A 14,761-nucleotide genomic window follows, 5' to 3' on the forward strand; every position below is an offset into this window, starting at 1 on the left:
CCTGGTCTACCTTGGTGCAACAGGTGATTGACGCATCTGAAGGCAGCCCTGTATAGGGAAGTCTTTTTTTAATGTTTAATGTTTTATTGTGTTTTTAATTATGTTGGAAGCGGCCCAAAGTGGCTGGGGCAACCCAGTCAGATGGGTGGGGTATTATTATTATTAATGATGATGATGATAGAATAGAATATCCCTAATTTCAGTGGAGAAATGCTGAAGGGTATGTCTTGTTTGCTAGACCCAATCTAATACCATTTGTCTACAAAGAGTTTTCTGCATTGCCATAAAGACTACAACATATTACATATTACCATGGCATCTACCACCAATAACTTAGTCCCAATAGCAGATGGCATGGTGGAGTGGAGGGGCTTACCTGACCTCCTGGCAGATGAGTTACTGCTGCTTATCGGGTTGTAGAAGGGGAAGGGGAAGGCAGGGGTACAATGGTACAAATCCATTGGCAGAAATGACAGATTGGCTCAGCCAGTGAATTTGTAATGCGCTGACCTTGCCTATCACCGCACCCGTCACCCTTCCAGTAAGCAACAGTGACTTGCCTGCTGGGAGGTCAGGTAAGTGCCTTCCCATCCATGCTGTCCACTACTGCTTTTCCTTTCCAACCCCTTCCTTTCATTTTTGTACAGTGGTACCTCCGGTTACGAATTTAATTCATTCCAGAGGTCCATTTGTAACCCGAAACCGTTCTTAACATGAAGCGTGCTTTCGCTAATGGTGCCTCCCGCTGCTGCTGCACCACCAGCATGTGACTTCTGCTCACATCCTGGGGCAAAGTTCACAACAAGGGGACCTACTTCCGGGTTAGCGGAGCTCATAACCTGAAGCATTCGTAAGGGGGGTGGTATGTAACACGAGGTTCCCCTGTATTAACATTGAGCCAAGAAAGAATTCTGTGAAATTCAAAAGGTGGTCTATGCATTGTGATTTTGATGTATCTCTTATTCTTATGAAAATGTCATATTATTATCCCTCTTAGACCCACTCCCCAACAGAATAACACGACTCTCTGGATTTTTGCAAGCGCTAGTTTCCTTTTCCCTAAAGCTTACAATTAAGACTATAAGAAAGTCCAGTTGCATCATGTCAAAAGCATATCTAGCCCAGCACCCTGTTTTCAGAGTGGCCAACTAGATGCACATGAAATGCTTATAAGGTGGACCTGAGTGCAACCATCATGACAAGTAGCCATTGACAGCCTTCATTACTTATAAACAAGGAATCAGAATCCTCACTTCATGATTTCTGTACATTTTTGTTAAAAAATGAAAAAAGTAGTCCAGAGACACAATTCCTGAAATATGGGGTCAAAACATTAATAAGGGCAGAAGAGAAGAGTGTGGGAATGTTCCTTTCCTATTAGAGAGGGGGGGGTGTACTTTCCATCTCAACTGGGTAGTATTTTTTCAGTCTCAGCAAATCTTCACTGCACTCCTTTGGGATTCCTTGTCATTACGTTTGTGACAACTCTATGGCTAGTGTGAACATATTTTATTTTTACCTTCGGGGCTGCCTTATGTAAGCACCTGAGTCTCTGGTGCTGGAGCCTGTAGACATTACATACTGATAACAATGCAATATTTGTAAGGTTATGAAGATTCTGCCTGGAATTTGATGGCACATTATTTAGAGAAACTGTAATATTAGGAGGTGTACATAAATGTGTACGGGATTAGGTTATTTCCTGTTTGGCTCAGCCTTCTGGATTTAGTTGAACACATTATTTCCCATGTAGGCATCTTCATCAGTGGTTCAACTTGGTTCTTCTTGCACTCTGCTTTACCGTGATGCTGGCTGCTGAATTAGAATATTCCATTCCAGTCTGAGAATGCTTAGATGAACATTTAACCAAAAGGCATATATGGTGCCGAGAAGGCTGGATGCCTTCAGAAGAGACAGGAAGGGGAGCAAGTGAGTCCACATTATCAGTGCTGCTTCACCTTATCCATTGGGTGCATTTAGGAAGGATGCCTTCCCTATTCTAAGAGCCCTCTTGGTTTTCATCTTCTCCCAGCTACAAAGGAGAGGATTTGGAAAGGGGAAAATGTTGATGTCTTCACTCTTTTATATAGGGAAATTCCAAAGAAATAAAAGGCTAAGGAGGATGAGGTGGGATGCAGGCACACCTAAACGCAGGAAGGTGGAGACTACTTGGGCCAATTGGTTACCAGGATATTTAATTTATGCCGGGATTATTATACAGAAGGAGCCCCAGCCCACCCCTGTTCTTTGGAAATACTTAGAGCATACTCAGAGTTCATGGGGGTGGGCATGGCAGGCCTACAATGAGGCTTTTCGTAAATGGGCAGCTATTGAGCCCACATTGCAATGGGACAAAAAGGCGTCTGACTTATGACTCCATTTTATGTCTCATGCATATTAGGGGATCGGAATGGCAGTGGGCTCTTAATGCCAAGGCAAGCCCAAGTCATGTATCCATGCACATCAGTGGAGCAGGGGGTTCAATCCCGCCTGTTGTGTTGGGAATATAGTTCACTCGGTGCCTGTGGCAGAAACCCACTTCGCTTCAGGCATGAGTGCTCCATTTATGATGCTGCTCATCCATTCACAGCTTGTCCCCGGCTTAAATCAACATGCAAGGGAATGCAGGGCAAGTAGGGAGAAGTGAGTTAGATCCATAGCAATTACCACCCACGTGTCCATCACCACCCAACTTGAGTCTGCAGAAGTGAGCCTGATGTACTTAGGTAGGCTCCCTGCACAATGTAGAGCCCTGGTTTCCCAGTGTTGTACATCACACAAGGTAGTCTACACAATAAATCCTGGATCCCTACTGTGTGTGTCCTCCCCCCAACTCATGGAGGGCAATGGGGGCAGTGGCAGAGTGGCAGAACTAGCACACTCATCTGAACTTTCCCCCCTCATGTGGAGTTAACCCAGAAGATGAACACTTGAGTAGATTTTATCTGCATCCATTATATTAAGTCCATTTTGCATCATTATGTAGAATTTGACTGGTGGAGTAATATTACTGGTGCAATGGGCTTCCATATGGAGTGGGGTGGGGGGAACCCTGTAATGGCTGTTTAATATATATTTTGACCATGACATAATTTTATGCAGTCTCAACACTGTGTGGCTTCGACCCTTTTTCTCCCACTTTATTGCTTATTAATCAGCACTGCTGCCACACACCCACTCCTAGAATTATGATTCATCACTTGGCAAAAGAAATATTACCATATTTTGATTTGCATTGAAGACAGATTTTATAAACTATTGCTACGAGTGGTCATACAATCCTTCCTCTTGAGGTTCAAAAACATGTTTGTTATTGTTTGGCGTCAAAGGACACATTCAGGAAGGGGTAGTTTTTTTCTTTTATTGTTCATAGTAAGCCTTGCTGTAGCTGACTTTGCTTTTCCAATCCCTAAACAAGGACAGCATTGTTTAAAAAAGAAAGAAAAAGAAGAATCACGCTCGCCTTGCTATCTGATGCTTTCTTATTTTAGTTTACTAAAGCATTGTAATAAACAGCAGTAAAGACATGATGTTACCCAAAGCCATGAATCATAAAGAAACAGGAGCTTTATTAAAATTGCTGGTTATATTTGCTGAGGTGTAGGTCATATGGCATTTCAGCAAACAAGCTCAGAAAGACAGCAATTGTACCTGGGAAGCACCTGCATGCTATTGTTTGGGTGAAACATTTCTACATCTAAGGTAGGGAAAGGGAATCGATAAAAAAGCAGAACTGACAGCGGAAAGAGGTCAGCCTTCAACTTTTAAAGAAGAGGATGATGGAAAGAATAAAATGCTTAAAATGAGGGCAGACCTGCACCACTTACGATTCACCAAGCTGAACCAGGATTGCCATATTCTAAGGCACAAAGGTCCATATAGTTAAAGCTATGGTTTTCCATACTTACCTTACTAGCGGGAAGGTAAACGGCGTTCCGTGTGCGGCTCTGGCTTGCCAGAGCAGCGATGTCACGCTGGCCATGTGACCCGGAAGTGTCTTCGGACAGCGCTGGCCCCCGGCCTCTTGAGTGAGATGGGCGCACAACCCCAGAGTCTGGCAAGACTGGCCCGTACGGGCAGGGGTACCTTTACCTTTACCTATGGTTTTCCCAGTAGTGATGTATGGAAGTGAGAGCTGGATCATAAAGAAGGCTGATCGCCGAAGAATTGATGCTTTTGAATTATGGTGCTGGAGGAGACTCTTGAGAGTCCCATGGACTGCAAGAAGATCAAACCTATCCATTCTTAAGGAAATCAGCCCTAAGTGCTCACTGGAAGGACAGATCGTGAAGCTGAGGCTCCAATACTTTGGCCACCTCATGAGATGAGAAGACTCCCTGGAAAAGACCCTGATGTTGGGAAAGATGGAGGGCACAAGGAGAAGGGGACAACAGAGGACAAGATGGTTGGATAGTGTTCTCGAAGCTACCAGCATGAGTTTGACCAAACTGTGGGAGGCAGTGGAAGACAGGAGTGCCTGGCGTGCTCTGGTCCATGGGGTCACGAAGAGTCGGACACAACTAAATGACTAAACAACAACAACAAGGCACATGGGAGGCTGCCTTATAATGAGCCAGATCACTGGTGCATCTGCTTGAGTACTGTTAACACTGACTAGGGTCTCCAATGACTTTCCAAGATTCTAGGCCAGAGACATTACCAGGAGGCGGCAAGGATTGAACCTGAGACCGTCTGCATGCAAGGCAGATACTCTCACTACAGAGCTATTTCCCTCTCCATAGCTTTGGGATGGAGCTTAATCCCTACTCCTTATTCATCTGCTTAGGTTGCTTTTCAGGGGAAGTTACCTATATCTTCAATGTCAGGTCAAGTTCATCTCCGCTTTAGCTCTTTCCCCTCCAAGCTGGCTATTTTCTAAAGTAGGAGTTGGGAATCTCTGGCCTACAATATGTTACTGGATCCCAAAATTCTATAAGCCCAACCAGTCTGGCCAATGGTTAGCAATGATGGGGACTGCCCAGCAGTCAGTCATGCGATATCATAATGAAACCATGGGATTGTCAGGTGGACAATCCCATTTGGCCAAGAAGGACAACCTTGGGAAAGATCTGGCCCATGAAGCAAAAGGATTCCCCACCTTGATCTACGTTATCTGGATAGGCTTGCCTTAACACACTGCTCCACACACAGAAGGGCATGTAGAATAGATCTTGGAGAGACAATACTGAACAAAGTAGACCAATGGTCCGATTCCATATAAAATAGCGTGCTGACAAGTCTACAGCATCTCCTATTTGGACATGCAATGTTTTCCCATCGGTACATTTGATGGTCTTTCCCTTTTGTTTCTGTTTTTCCTTTTCTCGTTCCACCCCGCCCTCTTCCTCGGAGTTTGCTTTTTAATGCATTTGAGTAGCTCCTAGAGCCTTGCAAGAGCATCTGTTTCCCCCTGCACCAGAAACAAACATTTTTTCCCCTCAACACAAGAAAGAACAATGGTGACATGAAGGTCTGTTATAGAAGAGTGGGCAGCTGGGCCCTTGTCTCTATACAACGCACAAATGTAAATGCATTTCTATGCAGCGCGGCTTCCCATCATCAACACAAAGGGGCCATACATGAATTGATCTTGGCTTTGGGGCTTCTGACACAGCAGCCCGATCAAAGGCAAGTAACCATGTCAAAATTTCATTGTTCGTGCTTCCAGATTAATTTCTGGACGTGTTGCTTTTTTATTATTTAACAAAATTAAGTACACAAATGCTTTTTAAGGGTTTGTGCTGGTTTTCAGTCACTTCAAAAGGGCATCACTTTGGATCCAGGGAAAGAATAGCTATTTATTTAGGAATAACAACTGTCAATGTTACACACCATGTGTTTAAAGTGCATGGAAGGATAGTTCCCATCACCCTGCTAGGCACACACAAATTTACAATTCTCAGCATCCTTAAGAAACTAGTTATCAAGATTCTTGGGGGGAAGCTATGAGCTTTGAAGATGCTTTGAGCATATGGTGCAGATGTAACTCTTGACTTGGTTCTCCATGAACATAAGGCAAAGCCATTATGCATTAAGCTACGACCTATTCCTTAGACCTTGTCCTGGCAGTCCACATCAGCCCTCTTCATGCATCCCCCCCCCCCGCATGATTCCTATTTTATAAGGGGAGATTGGGGGTGCACACCTTGGCCCTGCCTCTTCCATGCCACTGCTGCCATTCCCTTCACACTTCAAATGTAAGAGGCTGAGCTTCTGCAGCAGACAGCCATTACCACCACTATTATTATAGCCCAACCTTCATGCATGGTCCCAGGGAGGCGGGGGGCTTTCAGAAAATATCACAGTTACAAGCAAAATACACTTATCACAAAACCCACTGGCCATGATATTGAGAGACAAGAATGCAGAAACATCCACTCATCTAAAGGGTAGAGACCAATAACTTGACCAATAACTGAAAAGCACACAAGGATGGTACAAGTCGCACCTCAGAAGGGAGGTCATTCCACAATCTTAACCGGGGGGCCATCCCAGAGAAGACCCTCTAACATACCACCAACCATAGGAGTGGTGGGTAGAATTGGTAACAGGTCAAACTGAACACCCAAATAGCTTGATATCGGGGAGGGGCTCATTTGGTTATTTAGGGCCGAAATCATCTAGGGCAGTGGTTCTCAACCTGTGGGTCCCCAGATGTTGATGGACTACAACTCCCATCATCCCTGAGCTCCTGCCCTTGCTAGCTAGAGGTAATGGGAGTTGTAGTTCAGCAACATCTGGGGACCCACAGGTTGAGAAAGGCTGATCTAGGGCTTTATATGTCCATGTCAACACCTTAGATTGGCCTAAGTGGAAAACAGGCAACCACCACAGATCTTTCAAGGTCAGTGTGTGGCCAGCCAGAAACACCCACCAGCAGGCTTGCTGCTGTGAAGTCTCCCTCCACCATTTAGTATCTTGATCTTCAGAGGTTCCAAACTGTGCATGGGAAGCCTGCAGAAACAATCTGTTGTCTTCCTGGCCTTCTGCCCTAGCAGTCCCAACGGGCACTGGTCACCACTGGTGAGCTATCTATTTTTTGTTCTGTAATCTTAACTTTTATACTAAGGTTTCTTAACAAGTCAGCTTGGCACTGTCGAGATAACAAGACTCTTGAAATCTATTCTAATGCTGTCACCTCCATGAATATTCCTCCAGAAAGGAGTATCACCCTCTGGAACACTGAGATAAAACATATGAATGCAAACACAATCTATTCATTGAAGAAATCGAGCCAATGAACATGGTATATTTCTTGTCCTATTTACACTGCTCTGTTGGTCTCCCCTTTTCAAAGGTGAGCAGGTTGCAGGCTATATATCATCTTTGTCAACAATCTATATATATTCATAGATTCCACAAGCCTGTGCCATAGGCTTTTTATTTAGCTCCAAGAAGATGTGAAAACAAGTGTTGCATGACCAGAATAAGTCTATGGGAAGTTATATTCATGTTATATCTGCTATAATATTTGAGGGCAAGAGATAAAGGTCTTGTGTCACTGCAGAGTATGCCATTTTTTACATTTACGCTTTACTTGCAGCGTTTCCCTGCAGGAACAAGATTCTGTCTTGACAAACGCAGCTCTCTATGTTAAATAACATCTGCAGTAAAAGAACATGGCAAATTTTACCTTCTCTGATCCACAGGACCAGTTAAATTAAATGCAATTTAAATCATTCAAACTGAGAACAAATCTCCACCCTCAATTTTAACTTTGAAGCGAATGTAGGGAGATGCAATTTGAATCCATGCAGACAAAGTTTAAATCCAATCATAGTAGTAATGAAAAAGTAGCAATGGTAGATTTCATTAAAATATTTTCTATTTAGTTCTGAATTTGTAAGCCAGCATTCCAGTAGTGCTAGACCATAACTAGGGCTGCCATACATCCTGATTTTCCAAGACATGTCCGGGAATTCACCTCTGTAAAAGGCATCCTACATTATTTTTCAGAAATGGGGAAAATGTCCTGGAAAGCCAGCAATGGGGGTTAAATTGTGCCAAAAATGCCTTAAAAAGCATCAAAATTCAACAATTATTGTAGCTTTTACTTTAAAATCTTAATAACCTTTGGGATGTCCTGGTTTTTACTTTTTGAAATATGGCAACCTTAACATAACTGCAAGGTTTCCTTATTCCTCTAGTTTCCTATTTCCCCCTCTGGATGTAAAAGGCATTGTTAGGAGGGTGTGTGAGCTTAAAGAAGCATATCCAGTTGCAGGTGCAGTTGAGAAGTAGTCCTATTTGCTGAGTTTCCCCTCAAACCAGCTTCCATCCAATTTGAAAACACAATGCACAATTAAGCTGAGGGGTGTACATTTCAGACACTCATTGCTTATCCACAGAGAAGAGCATGCGTGCACATGAGAGATTCATTTGGGAGTTCATTGTAGGGCAGTGGCTCTCAAACTTTTTCTCTGGACCACATTTTCAGGATAAAAATTAGTTTGTGCTACATCAAAATAAAATAAAATATATTGATAAGAAATACATTTGAAAACAAAAAGAAACAACTCCTAGCAGTGCTTGATTTTGAAAATGTATCTACAGTATCTATATTCCAGACCATCTGGGTTTTTTTTACAATGTTTATGTTTTTATATATGTTGGAAGCCACCCAGAGTGGCTGGGGCAACCCAATCCAATGGGTAGGGTATAAATAGTAAAGTTATTATTATGGAAGAGGACGTCCCTATTTTCATTGGAGAATTGTTGGGGGATATGATATTCTGCAAATAAATATATAGATAGATAGATATATAGATAATATACTATACTGAAATGTTTTAATGTTTCTTTGGTTGTCCTGAACCCTCCTGTCACACTTTTCACCCTCTTCTGCCACACCAGTGTGGCAGAGAACCACTGGTGTAGGGAAACAAATGTGAGCATGGTCATTAGGTGAAAACATCCTTACTCCTTTCCTATACTGTCCAACATTTCTCCGATGAGAATAGGGACATCCCATTTTTACTATTTATTCCCCACGCATCTTACAGGGTTGTCCCAGCCACTATGGGCAGCTTCCAATATATATAAAAACATAGCAAAACATTAATCATTTAAAAAAAAACATCCCTATGCAGGATTGCCTTTAGACGGCTTGGGGATCGGATAACTCTATACCCTCCAACATTTGTCCAATGAAAATAGGGACGCCCTAAGGAAAAATCCTTCCTCACTGGAAGGACAGATCCTGAAGCTGAGGCTCCAATACTTTAGCCACCTCATGAGAAGAGAAGACTCCCTGGAAAAGACCCTGATGTTGGGAAAGATTGAGAGCACAAGGAGAAGGGGGCAACAGAGGATGAGATGGTTGGACAGTGTTGTCGAAGCTACGAACATGAGTTTGACCAAACTGCGGGAGGCACTGGAAGACAGGAGTGCCTGACATGCTCTGGTCCATGGGCTCATGAAGAGTTGGACATAACTAAACAACTAAACAACAACAACGGAAAATCTGGACATTTTGGGATCAAATCAGAAACTAGGACAGCTTCTCTCAATCAGGAATTTCCCTGGAAAATAGGGACACTTGGAGGGTCTGATTTCCTAGGCTGGATCAAGACGCATCAAAGAAGCATTTCAGTTAAATGTGTTGCAAACTTTCAATGAGAAATCAGGTTAGCAAAAACGGAACTCCACAGTGCCATCTGGTGTCACAGTGTTAGAATGCATCAACAACGTATATAAAGTGCTTTTTCTTTGCCAGTGTAGCTGAGTCCTAAGTCTGTACAGCAATGTAGAAATGTGACTTGAAACAAAGTAGGGGGGAAAGGAACTTGCAGGGTTCCAAGCTACTAATGTGTACATAGCTTAGGGCAGGGGTCCGCAACCTAAGGCCCATGGGCCACAAGTGGCCCATGGGGGTTGTTTAACTAGCCCATGGACCCCCGTTGCCCACTCGGGGACCCCCGCCACCCGCTCGGTCTGCTCCTGTGCTCCACGCTAAACTGGCATGGAGCAGAGTGGGGACCGCCTTCCGCGACGCTAGCTGGCTTCCCATTGGCTGCAGAAAGCTCCTCTGCACCGAAAGGAATGCTGGAAATAGTGTTTCCGCATGTATGCATGCGTGCGCACTCCAGCCCACCGCGGCGTCTGCGTAATTGTGAACTGGCCCAAGCCCCCTGGCTTAGTGTGACCTTCACATGACATATTTAAGGCACTATGGCTAAAGCAGTCATGGCTTCCCCCAAAGAATTATGGCAGCTGTAGTTTGTTAAGGGAGCTGAGAATTGTTAGGAGGTCCCAATTTTCTTCAAAAAGCTACATTCTCAGGATGGTTTAACAATCAATCCCTGTTTCCATGGAACCCTGGGAGCTGTAGCTCTGTAAGGGGAGTGGGGTCTCTTAACTACTCTCAGCACCCTTAGCAAACTACAGCTCCCAGAATTCTTCAGGTGGATAGAAGTAGCAAACAGAATAAGGGCACACTTCGATATGGAGATTATTGTTAGCTTTACTGATTGTTACATTATGTAACTGTGGTTTCTTGAACAATATACTGTCCTGTTGCACTCATTTTTAAATTAGTGGAAAAGAACTGTACACCAGGATACTGTCCCAAATTTTGTCACATGACATGACAACGCAAAACTCCCACAATGGTCTTGGTTCATGGGGCTGCATGTGAATTTTTTCCTGGAAGCAAACAACACAGAAAAGAACACTAAATGTTGGCTAGATTCCAATAGTTTTCCAAAAGTGTTTATATTGTGTGAAAGATCACACATAGAATGTGGAGAATATCAGGTAAGGAAACATCTGGAAAAGGGAACAAAGTGTTGTCTGAATGCAGCCTAAATGCTCATTTTGTGCTGTATGGACATACAGATTCTACCAACAGCATCTGTGAAAATGACTATTCCATAAAGAATGGTAGGGATAATAGATACGTGGTAAAAAAAAAAATATGAATAGATTATATTTTTTAAAATAGAAATAGGTCATCTGGGGAGAAAGAACATTAAACTTCTATTTGATGGGAGAGAAAATAAGGAGATCTATAGAAAGTGTGGGATGGTTACAGGAAAGCAAATTAGACTTGACACTGCAGTGTGATATATAAGCAATATTTGCAATGTTATAAGCAGCCCACAGAGCTGTCAAACAGGGAGAAGAAAAGCAAATGAAAGAGCAATGGGCTAAGAGCCTGTAGATAAATGGAGATGGTATATTTATGCATGAATATATGCTCTGCCCTTCACATAAAAAATGGTGTTTTGTTAAAGCGCTATCAAAAAAATAATCATCAATATAAACTTCAAAAGTGCACAGTACAACAGTAAACATCTGAAGGGCCAGAGAGAAACAGGATAAAAGTACAGGCTTAGGGTGGGGTGGGTGTTTTCTATGAGGATGGGGAAAAGATAACAATGCAGGCACCAGGTGAGCTGCATTCTGGACAGCAGGGTGTCACCACTGAGAAGGCCCTTCTGTTTCAAGCAGATGTGTGTAGACATTCATGTTAAACATATGGAGGTCAAAAAGGAGTACATCCCCAGCGATGTTGTGTGCATGAATTGTGTCCATGCCCCTGCCCACATCTTTGCTTTTGCTCCACACATACTCAAGTGAATGCCTGAATGGTGCCAGTAGGTGACTGGAATGCCACAGCCAGGAAGGAAGCAAGATTATTCGGACTAGCTAAATGAAATGAGGAACCAGAGGATCACCTGGTTTAATCTTGTAGACAATAAATGTTAATGACAAATAATCCTAAATAAAATACAGCCTTAAATAGTAATAAAAATGTTTAAAAGCACCAATATATCAGTCAATAATGGTTTATAAAAATACCTATCCACCCAAAGGCAAACAAACTAAAGAGAACAGCAAACTGAAGAACTAATTGATACAACTAAAAAATGACTTATATAAATAGACAGCCGAGATAATTCAAATAAGCCTTGGTCTAAAATTAAATGAAGTGAGGGTCATTTTGGTTTTCAAAAACTAAAAAAGATTGAGGAAAACCTTCTTTCCAATTTGGATATAAAGGAGATTGGAAATGAGGGTCAATACTTAGGTATATAGCATTTATTGAGCTACAAAAAACCTTTGATGACATTGAAAATGTTCGCCCCATTGCAGAAGGCAAAAATAGATTTGGGGACATAGTCTATTTATAAGTTCTACAAAAAGCAGGAAGCTATAATCAGAGCAAATGATATTCAACAAAAGGCCAAAATCAGTATTAAAAAATGAGCAAAGGACATCCACTTTCCCTTGCTTTTATTTATAGAAGTAGCAATTAATGAAATAAAACAAGCAGTTGATTAGTATTAAATGAAATGAGAAAGATATTTGGTTCTGCTTTGCTGATGGTATGAGGATGATATAGAGGAAACACTGCAGAATATAATAAATACAATGATACCAGTTTTTAGATCCATGACCTAAAACTAAATGAGAATATAACAACGATATTCGTGACAAGTTAAAAATATCCTGTTGTAATGTATCTACGAGCATATAGACAGTGGTTGGAAGCAAGTACAGTGGTACCTCAGTTTTTGAACATCTTGGAAGTCGAACATTTCGGTTTTCAAACACCAAAAACCCGGAAGTAAATGATTCTGTTTACAAACACGCCTTGGAAGTTGAACGACTTCCACTGAATTTTTTCCAATTTTCTTTATTAAATTTGCAGACTGGCCTTTGCGCCTCAGTTTTCAAATGTTTCGGAACTCGAATGGTCTTCTGGAACAGATTACATTTGAAAACCGAAGTACCGCTGCATGAGAAATTACACACACACACACACACACACACACACACACACTTTGTGTACTGATTAATCACTTTCATCTCTAAGTGATATACAGGATATTGGAAGAAACATATCACTATGCATTATCTAGAAAAGTCTTACTATGTAAAGCCCAATAGTTATGGAAAGGTGGACATTTTAAATCAGGAAGCACCTTCTGGCAGTAGGGTTCTCAATCCACAAATGATATGTAATTGATTAGTTTTTCTGCCCACAGAAAAATATAAAACATGCAGGTAGAGCATCACTCTGTGGGGATGTAAATTCAGCACAGGGAACTGGAAAAAATAAAGCATTTGAAATGTGGAACCTGGAGAAGAATGTCTGTATTGAGTTGATAGACATAATGAATAGAACAAAAGATAGACATGCACTGAAAAGTATGAAGCTTATTACTTGTGATGGGACACACTTTAAGGAATGAGAGAGTCAAGTTATAATGGAAGGAAGAAATGGGAATCTTAGATGCAACTGCATAAATCAAATTGATTAGGAAAAAAGATGGAAACATGGCCAGCCTTAGAAGTCGTGCACAAGCCAAGAAAAAGTGAGGAGTTGTTGAAAACCAGACTCAATGGATTGGAAACCATATATAAATTATATTCAAGGTGGAAGCAAATTAATCTCTTTGTAAATCCAAAATTACGGTACTACTACTACTAATTTATTTGTACCCCGCCCATTTGGCTGGGTTTCCCCAGCCACCTCTGGGCAGCTTCCAACAAAGATTAAAAATACATTAAAAGGTCACACGTTAAAAACTTCCCTAAATAACTGAAATCAGTGGAATTTCTTAGGATCCATACATTCTCCTCACAAGAACAGGATTTACAGAATCTCCCTCCCTCCCTCCCTCTCCTTTCTTTTCATCTTAAATTCTGAAGCCAAGCAACCAAATGTACACAGTCTTAAATGTCAAATATATCTGGAGCAGTAACAGCACAATCAATGACTTTATGGGAGGTGCAGAGCATATGGAAAACAGCACGGGTTTCTGACAGCTTGCAACCACACTTGTAATATGTGTTACAGTCAGTGAAAGAATGCTAGTAAGAGCTTTGCCCTTGACAAACTGACCGCAATACAAGAAAACAATGTTTCTCTTGGTAAAATAAAATACTTCTGATAAAATCCCCATTGATTCTAATGTTACATAAATTTCACTTCCTGTTAATTAGTCTCTGTTCACAGCCTATGTCCTTCCATACTTTTTGTTGTTGTTGTTTAGTCGTTTAGTCGTGTCCGACTCTTCATGACCCCATGGACCAAAGCACGCCAGGCACTCCTGTCTTCCACTGCCTCCTGCAGTTTGGTCAAACTCATGCTGGTAGCTTCGAGAACACTGTCCAGCCATCTCATCCTCTATCGTCCCCTTCTCCTTGTGCCCTCAATCTTTCCCAACATCAGAGTATTTTCCAGGGAGTCTTCTCTTCTCATGAGGTGGCCAAGGTATTGGTATTCACGATCTGTCCTTCTAGTGAGCACTCAGGGCTCTTAAAAAAGCAGAGACATTACCTTGCCAACAAAGGTCCATACTTTTAATTGTCGTTAATTTTATGATGATATCAATCTTGTCAGAGTGTTTCATGTTTTGTGTGTGTGTGTGTGTGTGTGTGTGAGAGAGAGAGAGAGAGAGAGAGAGAATGGGAGAGATGGTCTAGAATTTTTTTATAGTTTTGGATAAGCTCTTATACACAGAAAATGAGAATGTAATTAAAAGGGAAGTTGTAGTTGCAAGCTGGGATAGAAGGCTATGGAATCAAGTTTAACCAAGGCAGGTCCATGAAGTATGGTAAGTCCGCTCACCTTCTGGGGGGCAGTGTTGCGGCCGGGCATCCAGGCCCTTGTGGTGACCTGGCATGGGGGAGGGAGACTGATGCCCCCTCTACGCCAGTCCTGGCCATGTCACCCGTGCTCGGCCAATTCATACTTGGTAAGCCTTTGTTTATGGGAGGGGAGGTTGTAGCCTCCACCTGCCCTTCATCC

This window comes from Podarcis vaucheri (genome assembly GCF_965113315.1).
Source record: "Podarcis vaucheri genome assembly, chromosome: 9".
Lineage (NCBI taxonomy): Eukaryota > Metazoa > Chordata > Lepidosauria > Squamata > Lacertidae > Podarcis > Podarcis vaucheri.